At 31.7% G+C, this 13,868-nt stretch overlaps 1 pseudogene; it reads right to left on the bottom strand.

The window, feature by feature from the left end:
• Window positions 1-9,016: 9,016 nt before the first annotated feature.
• Window positions 9,017-12,826, bottom strand: LOC114174418 (uncharacterized; annotated as a pseudogene).
• Between the last annotated feature and the right edge of the window lie 1,042 nt (window positions 12,827-13,868).

The raw sequence follows: 13,868 nt of genomic DNA, 5'->3' as shown, positions 1-13,868 counted from the left end.
ATGAAAATAGCAAGAATTTTTCATTAATTTTACTACCATCACCTAAATATAGATGACAGTGTAATTTTCTGAAATTTACGGGAATATTTTGGATTGTTTCCTAGGAAATCATTTTCTCAGTTAGATAGTTGATCCTATTACTTACTGTGAACAATAAATAATGTGAATGCAAATAACATCAAAGACTTTTGGACATGATCAATGATTTGGCAAAATTAGAGGAGACAACACCACTATTGTTAGAGCAATCTAGATGTTAAATTCTTTATGACCATAAAAGGCGCATTTTTTTTATTATCAATCAAGTAAAATGATTTACAACTTAAATGGAAAGAAAAACAGATTCTATAAAACCTTGCCAATAATTACAATCTCAAGATTACCATAAGTTAGATCATGCAAACATTGGAAAAACCAAATGTTGGCACCAGAATATTCACATAGAACATGGTTATGCCATAAATTTGATAAAAAAAAGGTTAAAATACCTTTTTGGTCCAAATTTTCGTCAAGTTTATTGAAACAAGTCCTAATTTTGATTTTGTGTTCAAATAGGTTCCAATTTTCGTCAATTTTGTTCAATTGGGTCCTTTTTTGCTAACACCGTTTAAATCATTAATGACCATGAACAGGGACTGCCACGTGTCACTTCTTGGTTTTTTTGAATTTTTTTTATTTATATTTTTATTTTTTTTAATTTTTTTTAAAAATTTTTTTTAATTTTTTTTAAATATACACGTGTCAACCCAAGAGTGTGCCACATGTCACTTTGTGGTTTTTTTGAATTTTTTATTTTATTTTTTTGAATTTTTTTTGAATTTTTTTTGAATTATTTTTTAAATGTCCACGTGTCAATCTAGTAGTGTGCCACGTGTCAAAGTTAACATTCTATATTCAATTTGGTCCCTATATTTGTTATTTTTGTTCAATTAGGTCCTAATTTTTGTTAAGATTAACCAATTTGGTCCCTATAGAAGATGTGACCTAATTTAATTTTTATATCAAAGTTATAATGATGTGAATTTTAATATATTAAATAAAGATATTTAATAAAAAATATGAATTTTAATATAAAAATTAAATTTGGTTTTAATTTAGAGAGGGACCAAATTGGTTAATGTTAACAAAAATTTGGACCTAATTGAACAAAAATAACAAATATAGGGACCAAATTGAATTTAGAACATTGACTTTGACACGTGCCACGCTACTGGGTTGACACGTGGACATTTAAAAAAAAAATTTTTAAAAATTTAAAATTTTTTTTAAAAAAATTCAAAAAAATTCAAAAAAACCACAAAGTGACACGTGGCACACCCCTAGGTTGACACGTGTACATTTAAAAAAAATTAAAAAAATTAAAAAAAATTAAAAAAATTAAAAATAAAAATAAAAAAAATTCAAAAAAATCACGAAGTGACACGTGACAGTCACTGTTCATGGCCGTTAATGATTTAAACGGTGTTAGCAAAAAAGGACCAAATTGAACAAAATTGACGAAAATTGGGACCTATTTGAACACAAAACCAAAATTAGGACTTGTTTCAAAAAACTTGACGAAAATTGGGACCAGAAAGGTATTTTAACCAAAAAAAGAATGTAGTTAAATATTCCAAGAGGATCTTTGACATTGTTCCCAGGCTTCGGAGTAGCATCCTACATTGTCCAACTATCTGCATGAACCTTTTGCCCCATTTATACCAATGCATTAATCCTCACTTTGAACTCTTCATAGTCCCTCTTTGTTAACAAACATGAGAATAACAAATGCAGTCAATTATTGGTTGATGCCAAATAGAAGGGATGAAAGATGATAGGCAACAATAAAGGACAAAACTTAGGTACAACTCTCTATGTTTTTAACATTATTATTCAATGATTTGGAATTCATTTAAGTGACTATATTAATTTGTAATGCTAACATTTAGTATGTAAATTTTCTAGTAGAACTTTAACTTTGATAGAAGAACACCAAAATAGTAGATATGGGTTTTAGGGTAATATCCCTAATAGTTAGTTTTCTTAGTTTTTAAGTAGATAATTAGAGTATAAATCATTTCATTAATCTCAGAATTTTAAAAATACAAATGCTTGAGCACCATTCACGTGATACATGCATTATGCTGGAAAGACATTAATAAACCTCAACACAAAGAAAATTTTCACTGCTTTCAATTTCAACTTTAATCACTTCCTCTCTTTCGTCGGCTCTCCAAAACCCCACCTGCTAAAAACCCACAAAAAAGAATCAAGGACACATAATCCTCTGTGGTGGCCAGCGACCAATCCTCCATAGACCCTTCTTTATGCCTTTATGATCAACAACTGTCCCTCAGTCTTTCCCAAGTTAAACTCACGATGGCTCAATCAAGAAAGATCCCCGAAAAATTGCAAGAAAGTAAGTATCTTTATAAAAATATTTAATGGGCAAACTAAATCATCAACAACAAAATAGGAGAAATATGGTGGATCATTTCTACAAGCTATTTTATAGAACCTATGGTTTAAAGCATAGAGGAACATGATTCTCCAAGTAAGTTACACTACTCTTTCCCTATTTTAAGCTCATCCACGGGCATCTCATTTCAAACTGTTATTAGGAAAGGGGGCATTTTATTTCTTCACCACCATTTTCAATCAAATTAACTCTGTTAATTCCAAAACTAAACCATGCATGCTTCAATATAATACAAGAATGAGAGTTTCAGAAGAGACATACCGGGCGATACTAAATCATTCTATTCAAAATTGTCAAACAGATTGCCTCTGATGGATCTTCCACTTTTACACCACAATCACTGTAAACAAAGCTCCATTAACACAATCAATACAAAGGGTTACATTAGTCAATTCTAAAGGCTATTTCAATGTAAATAGTGGACATGTCAACTTTTGAGGTGCCAAAGTATTTGCTCTTGTCGGAACATGTCAACTTAGTGATGAAAAAGAAACCTTTTTATTTAACAAATAAATAAGTACAAAACTATATGGAAAGCATATGCTAACAAAAATTGTGTACTTGAAAAAATATGACAGTAAAGATAAAACTACTTTATTTTTTTTATTATGTTTGACCAAATACAACTTAATAACATTGTTAACATGATTTTAGCTTGAGTTTCTTTAGCCATCGGAAGAATTAACAATAATCACTTGTTGAGTTATGTAAGTTCACTTTACATAATAATAACTATCCAAGTATTTTATAGAGGAATAAGCTACTTAATTGGTTTTTACCCATTTTGTCTACTCTGCTTTCAATTTACTGAGAGCAATACCTTTTTATGTCTTGGAAGAACTATCAATATCAGCATAACCACCGGTGCCTTTTCTGCAATCAAAATGTGTTCCTATAAAGTTTTGTCTAATTCCCTTTTAAAACAAAATAACTACATCGTGTTAGTTGATGCTTCCCTAATTAGGTATGATAGTACTTACAACTCATGTACTATAGCATCTTGAGTAAACTCAATTGCATGCTTTAGACTACCAAGTTGAAGTATTTAGTGGTTATAGGAAGATTCAAATCAACTCCATTCATTAAGTTGAAACTTTAAACAAAAATAAAATGGAGTAAAACAACCAATACATACACACACAATAAATAAATAAATAAATAAATAAATATATATATATATATATATATACCAAGTTCAAAGTCTAAACCTTAAATCCAACCATCAAATCTTACAGCACATGAGAACCGGGAAATTTACCATAAGTTTGTTGTTAAATGTTTTTTTATTCAATGAAATGATCATGCACCATTTCTTAGTTTTACTAATTTCAATATTTGATGGAAGTAACCACTTTTACTACATATGTTCAAGTCAAAAAGGTATGAAATTATTATAGAGCCTTAGCTTCCTTATGATATACACATGGCTAAAATATATAATAAATATGCAATGCAGAAGTTGTACCTGTACCATTAAATGCTGGAGAGACAATTCCCTCGAGAATGTGTCTAGTAGAATGTCGACATACCATTTTTTGTAAATTTTTACATGTAAAGACCAGGCTTTTTTAAGTTGTTCACAACATCCCTTGGAGCAAGCTTTGCCCTCTCATCATACATGAACATAAATCTTTCCCTGCCTAAATTATAAAGGATGCCCCCATCACCTCTGACAGCTTCGGATATCAGCATTTAAAAGAGTAGTTCACTACTGTTACAAAAAATCTCCCAAGTGAGCTCTAGAAATCCAAACAATTATCTAAATAATGTTTTTTACTGGAGGCAATTATGTTGCTCATATAACTCTCAGACTTGATAGATATAACCTATTGCAAATTTTGTTTATTTTCAATTAATGGTGTGAGATATTCATTAAACAGTAATTATTTAGTTTTGAAATAATTTACTCACTCAATGAGATGATACATTACAATACTTTGAACACTGAGAACATATAGTTTAAAACACAACACTTTTAGTTTCAAGTATACTTCATGATTGCCAATTGATATTTATTTATACATTAATCATCCATTCTAAAATTATAGTGTATCATCAAAGTAAATAAATAACATTATGAATGACTCAGTACCTATAATAAGGAATCCTTTACTTTCAATTCCTTCTATTCGGAGGTAATCTTGTTTTATAATCATAATTGGTTTAGCTATTAGAATAAAACTACATTATGACCACCAATTGCTATGTGATATAAACAATTAAAACCATAAAAGAAATTACCAAACAAATTAAAATTCAAACAAAAGTTTTCACTAAAGTTGGAGCATCAAACAATTTTGCAATGTTGACCCTTACTAAAGTGAGAAAACCCAGAATATGCAGGAAATTTAACAAACATTTGCTCAAAATCCTGCACATGGTATCTCAAATACCTTTCTATGGTAGTCACTTGCATAAGCTTAATGGGATCAACTTTTCCCAACCTTTCAATATAAATAGGTCTTTATCCCTATCCACCACATGATAACCATGTAGATGGTACTACAGGACTTCATTCAACTCACTAAATTCAAAATCATAAAGATAAAGACATCAATACCATAATAGTTTATAGCATTAACAATGAATTCAAAAAACAAAAATGTAAAGATGATCAAAATCAAACATCATCAACCAACATGAAAATAAAATATTATATTTTTCAATTCAAATGACTCACCATCATAGGTTTCCTTTAATGTGACCTGTCCCTTAAATTTAACTTGATATACTCCAAACTTTTATTTCAATTCCAATCCCTGCCACAGACCTTGTTGCCTCATTCACCAGACACTCGGATGACAACAAATATATAATATTGAAACCTATAATACAAAACAAATCACATACAAATTGATAAGGAGAAAACATAACCTTTGAGTGATTGATGAATTATAGACACTAAAAACATAACTACATACAAATTGATAAGGAGAAAACATAACCTTTGAGTGATTGATGAATTATAGACACTAAAAACATAACTACAACACAATAAATCATCATTATTCCTAATCTAAATTCCACACTGTTTATAAAGCACTGACCTTTGACCAGCTATATGCATTGAGATGTAGTGGGAAGACCCCTTTGTCTTTGTTGCCTCAAAATTAAAAGGGCCTGAAACACATTATCATTTGTTACATGATCCATAAAGTAAACCTAGGGACAACAAATGTCACAATCGGAACCACACACCATAAAGTAAACCCAAGGACAACAAATGCCATGACCGGAACCACACACCATAGTAAAGGAAAGAAGGTTTACCTGTATCCTCACATAAATAACTCTAAATGCCAGTATGGGGAGGAGAGAAAAACCACCACAAAGATTCCAAGAACACATAAACCCAGCATTATCAGGATGGGTTGGCTCAAAAAACAATTAGGAACTCGTAATCTTTTTTCAAAGCTTGTTTAGCCATACTACTTGATCAGCCATAGATCTTGTTCAAAGCTTCAAATACAATTAGGTTGTGATAATAATAAAATTACCTTAAAGATTTAACCTTTCTTCAACTTCCTTCAAAAGGGAATAAAATCATGGCATGAGGAACTCGTAAACATAAATTTATTAGTAAATGAAAACCTTAATGATAAAAAAATAACCAAAGTTATGAAACTATACATACTAACCGTTTAAAGATTGCTCTGTTTAAAGATTGTTGTGTTAAAATAAAACATCGAAGCAGAACAATATGAGATGTAAAGCTTTTTTGGAGACATCTAAAAAACAAACAAAAGCCAACTCAGAAATCTTACTTGATCAAAGCAGAAGAAATAAGTAACTCTGAAGAATTAATAAAATCAAACTCAAAAAAATGGGGAAATAATAAAAATCAAACCTTTTTACATATAAAGCCTCTTAATAATGATTTTGCATTCTTTTGCCTAGAGAACTTCATCTTGGGTCTTTAAAAGTCTTCGATCTACTCTTCAATAGAAGAAACGTTAAAGTACAGAGGGACAAAAGAATAAGAAAAGTTAGAAAACTTTAGAACACACAAATGGTACTAACAAAAAAGAAAAGAAAAACATACCCTTTTACACAAAAACTTGGAGTCAGCACCTCAAGATCGCAATCCTCACAAACAGAAACGACAACACGATCCCGAGCCACCGCCATCATCGGAGCCAACGCCTGTCCCTGTAGTCATCCTCGTTATTTCAACACGGTCAACCAAAGTGAAAGCAACATACATAAACCAATTTTGTAACAACTAAATCATTTTTTTCTTGGAACTGAAAAATGGAGAGGAGCAGAAATGGTGTTTAGTAAGGAGAGAAGCAGAGAGGGTGTTTAGGAAGGAGGAGAAGAGGAAGGAATTTTGAAATTCGCAAGCCATCCTCGTATGCCACAAACCCTAAAAGATGAGCGGGAAGGGAAGCGGAAATATTAAAAGAGTTAAGAGAGGAGAATGACAAAAAAACCAAAAAATTGGACAGATGTCGAAAAATTAGATACGGGTATAAGGGTAACTTCCAGAGGTGTTTGTTTTCATATATTTTAGATTCAACTTCTGAAAGACAACTGCAAAAGCTTTGTCGGATCTTAACATCCAGAAGCTATGTCACGTGACATCTGTGGTCATCGGATGTCGACATCCGAAAAACATTTATACATACCGGATCTCCACATTCGAAAGTATAAAGATTTTATGTTCCTTCTGGAACTCAACATCCAGAAGATAACTGAAAAAGCTTTACCGGATGTCGATATCCAAAAGTTATGTCATGTGACATTCGTAGTCACCGGATGTCAACATCTGGAAGGCACTTAGAAGTATTGGATCTCGACATTTGGAAGTATGGGAATTTCACGTTACTTTCGAAACTCGACATCCGAAAAACATATGGAAAAGCTTCACCAGATCTTGACATCTGGAAGCGGGATTATCCCAAACCGAAAGTGTCATTTTCTTACCAAATCTCAAAATTCGGTAACGTTTTAAGCTGGATATGGATATCCAGTTTAGGTTTTAACTGCAGTTCAATTTGAGTGAGAGACAAGAAATCATTTGGGAATGCAGTGTCACTGATATAACCACCACAATAAATACCACCAATTGCCATAATTACTACTTAGCAAATTAAGATTTTAATTTTCATTTATTTTTCTTAAGGGCATAATCAAAATAATTGAAAACTTTAGAGGTGCAGAAAGAAGAAACCATACGAATTCTACAAAATTTATGGGCCTAATATGACTCTAATCAAGTCTAGAAACTCAATTAAAAGAATATTTCTTTATGCACCTCTATAATATGACCTCCATATATTTTCATTTTTATTTTTACCCTCTTTTCATTTTTAATTTCGCAACACATAATTCAAAAATATTTTAGAATATACAATCCAAAGTACAAAATTTATATTCCAAATTACATAATTTAGAATATAAAATAAGAAATGCATAATTTGAATTATACAAATTTTACATTCTGAATTATATAATCTAAAATTTATTTTATTATTTTTCATTCTGAATTATACAATTCAGAATCCATTTTTAATTTTTACATTATATTTACAAATTGTATAATTTGAAATATAAAATTTTTATTCTAAATTATACAATTTGTAATAAATAAAATATATTTTGAATTATACTATCTGAAATATATTTTTTATTTTTATTTTGTATTTCAAATTTCAAGAGATATGCTTAGTAAAAAAATGAAAATGAAAATTAGAGGAGAGAGCTGTAGTTAGCGTAGGGAAGGAGGTTTTGTGCTTGGAATCGGAAAGGAGACGATGTGTGGAAGGAAAGAGAGTTTGTGTCCAATCAACGTGTCTAATCATAATTGTTTATCTTTTCGATAAAGCTTTGTAGTATATTTTCTGTAACTTGAGAAAATTGGATATATAATCAGAGACCGCGGGAAGAAAAAGAGATAGAAGAATTGGTGGCTTTTTTACAATTATGGTGCAATTTACTTTTATAATTTAAAAAATGGGGCAATTTTTTTAAAAATATTCAAGGAGAGAAAGTTGTGTCAAAATAGTAAGATTTTGTTGTGAAAAAGTCGTGCTAAAATGAAAAGATTTTGCTGTAAAAGTAAAGTCATGTCATTATGATATGACTTTAATTAATTACTTAAGCAAAGTTGTATTATATTAGTACGACTTGAGTCTTGTAATTTTGATGAAGTAGTCGTTTGAAGATGACAAGTAAATTTTTTTATTTTTCTAAATTTTTTTTCACGTTTTGAATTATTACAATTATTTTTTTTTAAATTAAAAATTTAGTTGAGTAATTAATAGGAGAATAATATGCACATGAAAGAAAAGGAAGATTTCCTTAATAAAAAGTACAAGAAATGAAACATCTTAATAATTAATGGATGACATACATTGAAATTAAAGTAGACAAAGTTGATGCAATGTAGTGATAAGAATTACTCAAAATGAAAATTTAGTATCTATTTGGATAGTTTCTTCTATTATGACCAATATTTCTGCAAAATTTTAAATAAATGACTAAATTGAGCACAACCACTACCAAGGTTATCAAACTCGAGAGTCTACATAGACTCGTGAGAGCTTCGTAGACTCGACTCACAGACTCGACTCGTAGACTCATAAGAGTCTACTTCATCTGAAAAGTTGTATATAGTACCATACAAATTCAAAATTTCACCACCACAATTAATGCAAAAGGTAAACAATAGTTCAATAATTCTAAAATAACTTAGTTCAACACACATGCCCTAGTTATATAAGTTCAAAGTACACCAAACACATAAGTTAATACAAATCACAACATAAATAACTTCAAATTTCTGGCTCCAATCCTCTAAATATATCATCTCTAACATCATCTTCTTCTTCATCATCTTCTCCATCACCATCAAGCTCTTCCTCAGATGATAAGTGTGCATCATCAACATTGGCATAAAAAACTATATTATCAAGATCAAATGCTCTTAAAGTAAAATCAACTGAACTTGACCCAATTATGTCAACATTTCCCTCGTCACCTTCACCTTGAACTAGCTCAAACCCAACATTATCTCCATCTTTCGTTATCCATTCATCATCAGATTCAATATCATCAAATGAGAGAGCAACCGTTTTCCTAATTTGTTTACTTTTGAGCTTCAAGTTGTACATGACATAAACCAAGTCATTCCTCTTTTTCTGATGCAAACGATTTCTTCTTTTTATGTGCACCTATAAACAAATATGAATGTTTACAAGCCAAAAATTAGAAGCAAAAAATAACTTAACAAAGTTAACTTACCATTTCAAATGAGCTCCAATTACGCTCACAATAATAAAAACCGCAAGTTAAGTTCAAAACTCAAATAGCAAATCGCTTCAACTCTGGAGTTCCATCTCCAAACATCTCCCACCATTCTCCAGGAAGCATAACTTTCCTACAATCTTTTGCATTTTCCATTGAGAAAAGTCCTTTTGCAAAATGAAACTCTATAAGCTGCAAATTAATATTTTTCCTCTCTGCAACATCCTTGACCAATCTTTTCATGCATTCATACAACCCTTCCTTTACCTCAACATCATCATTTCTAAAATTAGGTTCATAGTGCATGTGAGGGTTAAGGTAATATGCAGCCACATGCAAAGGTTTATGAAGTTGATTATTCCACCTCTCATCAATTATGTTCCAAACTATTTCATAACTACAATTATGCAATCATGCAATGTTAGAAATAATTACACAAAATATGGATTGACAATCTAAAAGAGATAAGGTATATAAATATTACCTTTTCTTAATATTATTAAAGTTAAATTTGATCTTCTCTTTTGTAGAATCCATTTCTTCATAAATGAAACCCATTGCGGGTTTTACATCTGAATCCATTAGTAGAAGGACCACCATCAAAAGAGCAGCAACTTTGAGACAAGTGGTTACATTCTTTTAGAATCGGCTATCTAATACCACATGCTCAATTTTTCTCCCTTCTATTGAAGTTCCAAATTTGCTTGATTTCCACTCATTAGAGCTAAATAAGCTCATTAACGATGCTTTCAATTCATGGAGACATGCAAGAGTTAAATAAGATGTGGCAAATCTAGTCATACCTGGCCTTATCAAGTCTTTACCTTTGGTGAACTTCTTCAGCATGCTAATTAGCATTGCTCTACCATAAATGTAGGTAGTGATTCTTCTCCCCTTCTTGATAGTAATTTGATGGACCTTTAAATGTTTCTCAAAATCTTCAAAGATCAAATCAATGTAATAGGCAGCACATGGAGTCCAATACAAATGCCCCCTTTTTTTCATCAATAACTCCCCAGCTGCCTTGAAATTTGCAGCATTATCGGTAACCACTTGAACCACATTCTCCTCTCCAACAAATTCCACTACATCATCCAACATCTTAAACACTTTATCTGCAGTTATAAAGATATCTAATGTATCCAATGAATAAAGAAACACGTCCTTTAGGACTATTCACTAGAAATTTACAAATTGAACATCTTTTCTTATTAGTCCACCCATCAGACATGATAGTGCAACTGGTTCTTTTCCACTCCTTCTTAAACTCTTCAAGGATTATATCGATTTTTTGCACTACTTGTTTCAAAAGTTTTTCTCCATGATATGATGGAGGTTTGTAGCCAACTCCATATCTTCCAATCATTTCACACATTTTTGCAAAAGCAGGATTTCTAATAACATTGAATGGAATAGCACTTGTGTAAAAAAATTCAGCCACTTGAGTATCAACTTTTTCTTTATCCCCTTTCTTGTACAGTTGATTTAAAGTAGATTGAACACCTTGACTGAATTTTTCTATTCCTTTATTTTTGAACATCATACTATTGCTACTTTGATTGGTATCCACCTCTTCAATATGCTCATCATCAAAGTCATCAATTGTATTTCGTCTTCTTTTCTTTTCTGAAACATCCTTAGCCTCTGCCACAACTTTCATCATTACAACTTTCACTTCTTCAGGAACTGAGGCACATGGTTCAGAATCATATCTAGTACCAGATGCTTAAATCCGAAAATTCCTCAATTGAATGTTTTTGAGCAATAGTTGCATTTAACTTTTTTTCCATTGCCCAAAACATTTGTTCCATGTTTCCATCCAATGTCAGTACGATTTCCTGAAGCATTCTTACTTCTAGGTCTAAGAGGTCTAGCATTAGGCTCACAAAATTTTGAAGTTGTCCCACTTCCAAACATTGCAAAACAGCAATCAACTAAAAATAAAATTATTTGTCTTTTTAGAAAACTATAAGTAAAAAATAAACATATAAACATATGTAATAACAATAATTAAGAAACTAAGAAACAATAAATAAAAAAAATAAATTATATAAAGAAAATAAAGACCCATTTCAGCGGTACTATGTGACCATTTCAACATCATGATTCAAGACCTATTTCAATTTTAACACTTTTAAATAACCATTGTGACCCATTTCTTCAAATCAAATTATAAAATGTGAACTGTGAAATCAGAAAAGACCCATTTGTGAAGACCCATTTGCTTACCACTCAACTACGGGACACACAGATCAGAGAAGAGAAATGCGAAATACGAAATGCGATGTCGCGAAGCTGGTCGGAGGTCGTGAGGCTACGAAAATGTTGGTGCTTTCACCTTCGATTCTTGTCGGGGCTGCTTCAATCTTTGCTTCTTTTTCGATTAGGGTTTGTGGGGGTTCAATCTCTGATTTCATATGGGTCTTCAATTTCTGATGTTGGGGCTTTTTTTTGGGTTTAAAATCCGCATAGGAACGACATATTTTCATGTCGTTTTGTCCCCCATTACAAACTCAGTAACTCGTTTCGAACTCGGGAGTCTGTTACGAGTCAACTGAGTTTATTCTAAGTCCACTCCGAGTCTAAAAAAAAACAAGTTTACGAGCGAGTTAACTCGTGAACAGTGTAGTGACTCGTAGACTCGTACGGGTTTACGAGTCAACCCGTGAGCACAATAACCATGACCATTACCACTACCACGTGTGTGCGTGCATGTGTGCGTGCATGTGTGCGTGTGTGGTGTGTGTGTGTGTGCCACGTGTGTGTGTGTGTGTGTGTGCGTGTGTGCCACGTGTGTGTGTGTGTGCCACGTGTGTGTGTGTGTGCCTCAAGCCAAAGTTCGAGTACGAGACGTTACAGCGCTGAAGCGCTGAAGTAATCCATGCCATACTCCTAGGAAAACAACCTTCAACAAATGGGTACTTGTACCCGAAATCGACATAGGTGGGTAGGTAGAGAATACCTAGGGGCGTGAGACATCTCTCTCTAAGGAACTCGGCAAAATAGCCCCGTAACTTCGGGAGAAGGGGTACCTCCTCACAAAGGGGTCGCAATGACCAAGCCCGAGCAACTGTTTGTGTGTGTGTGTGTTTCGTTTTTTTTTCACAATACATTTAAATGTATAAACATATTTTTCTATCATGATTATGCCTTTATGCTTTATTATGTATTTAATAAATTATTTTAGTTTTATTCATGTTTTTTATAGGAGTATTTGATCTATACAAGTTTGAATCTTAAATTTGGTCTTGAATTTGATAATCTAAAAGATGCATGGAAGTTTTTGGTTAATTATGATAGTAATAAAGGTTTTGAAGTTAGAAAATACTACCCTAAAAAGAATAAAAAAAAATGGGTCTATTACTTCTTACATTTAAGGAAGGTATGCGAAAATCAGATAAAAGAGACTTTAAGACCAATAAGACCTGAGACAAGAAATGGATGTGTTGCAATAATGAAAGTTAAAAGAGTTAGGAAAAGATATAAAGTAGTTGATTTTGTTGATGATGATAATCACTCGCTTCATCCACTAGAAACCATTCATATATTACCTTCTCAACGAAAAATAACATATTATCAAGCATATGATCTTGAAATAGCATAACAGACATGGATTCAATAAAAGGCATCATTTGATTTGATGAGTAAATATGTAGGAGGTAGAGAGAATTTAGGCTATACAAGAGAAGATACAAAGAATTATTTGAACTCAAGGAGGCAAAGAGATATGACATATGGTGAAGCTGGAAAGAATGTTATTTGACTATCATTATTATGGAGCTGTCGTTTCGTTGGACACAACATATTGTACAAATAGAGATCATAAGTCCCTTGCAATTTTCTCGGGATTTAATCATTATAGAGGAGGAATGATATGGGGCGGTGTTATTGTATTACGAGATCATTGAGTCTTTCACTATAACATTTTATAGTTTAGACCACACTAAATTAGACAACAGCTAAGTAAATGTGGCCTAAATATATAATAAACATTTTTATAAATGTTGTATAATATCATGAAAGTCCATGATTATATAACTGTTGCTTTAAACTATGTGAGCAAAACTAGTAGAAATGTGGTCTAAAAGTATATGTAAGGTCTAAAATCAACCAGAATATTTGTTGTCTATTGTGAAGATTTTAAGCAACAATTTTAAGGGTA

This window comes from Vigna unguiculata, chromosome 2 (genome assembly GCF_037176805.1).
Source record: "Vigna unguiculata cultivar grain cowpea cultivar isolate G323 ecotype 2 chromosome 2, ASM3717680v1, whole genome shotgun sequence".
Classification (NCBI taxonomy): domain Eukaryota; kingdom Viridiplantae; phylum Streptophyta; class Magnoliopsida; order Fabales; family Fabaceae; genus Vigna; species Vigna unguiculata.
This window is presented reverse-complemented; position numbering and strand designations above follow the sequence as displayed.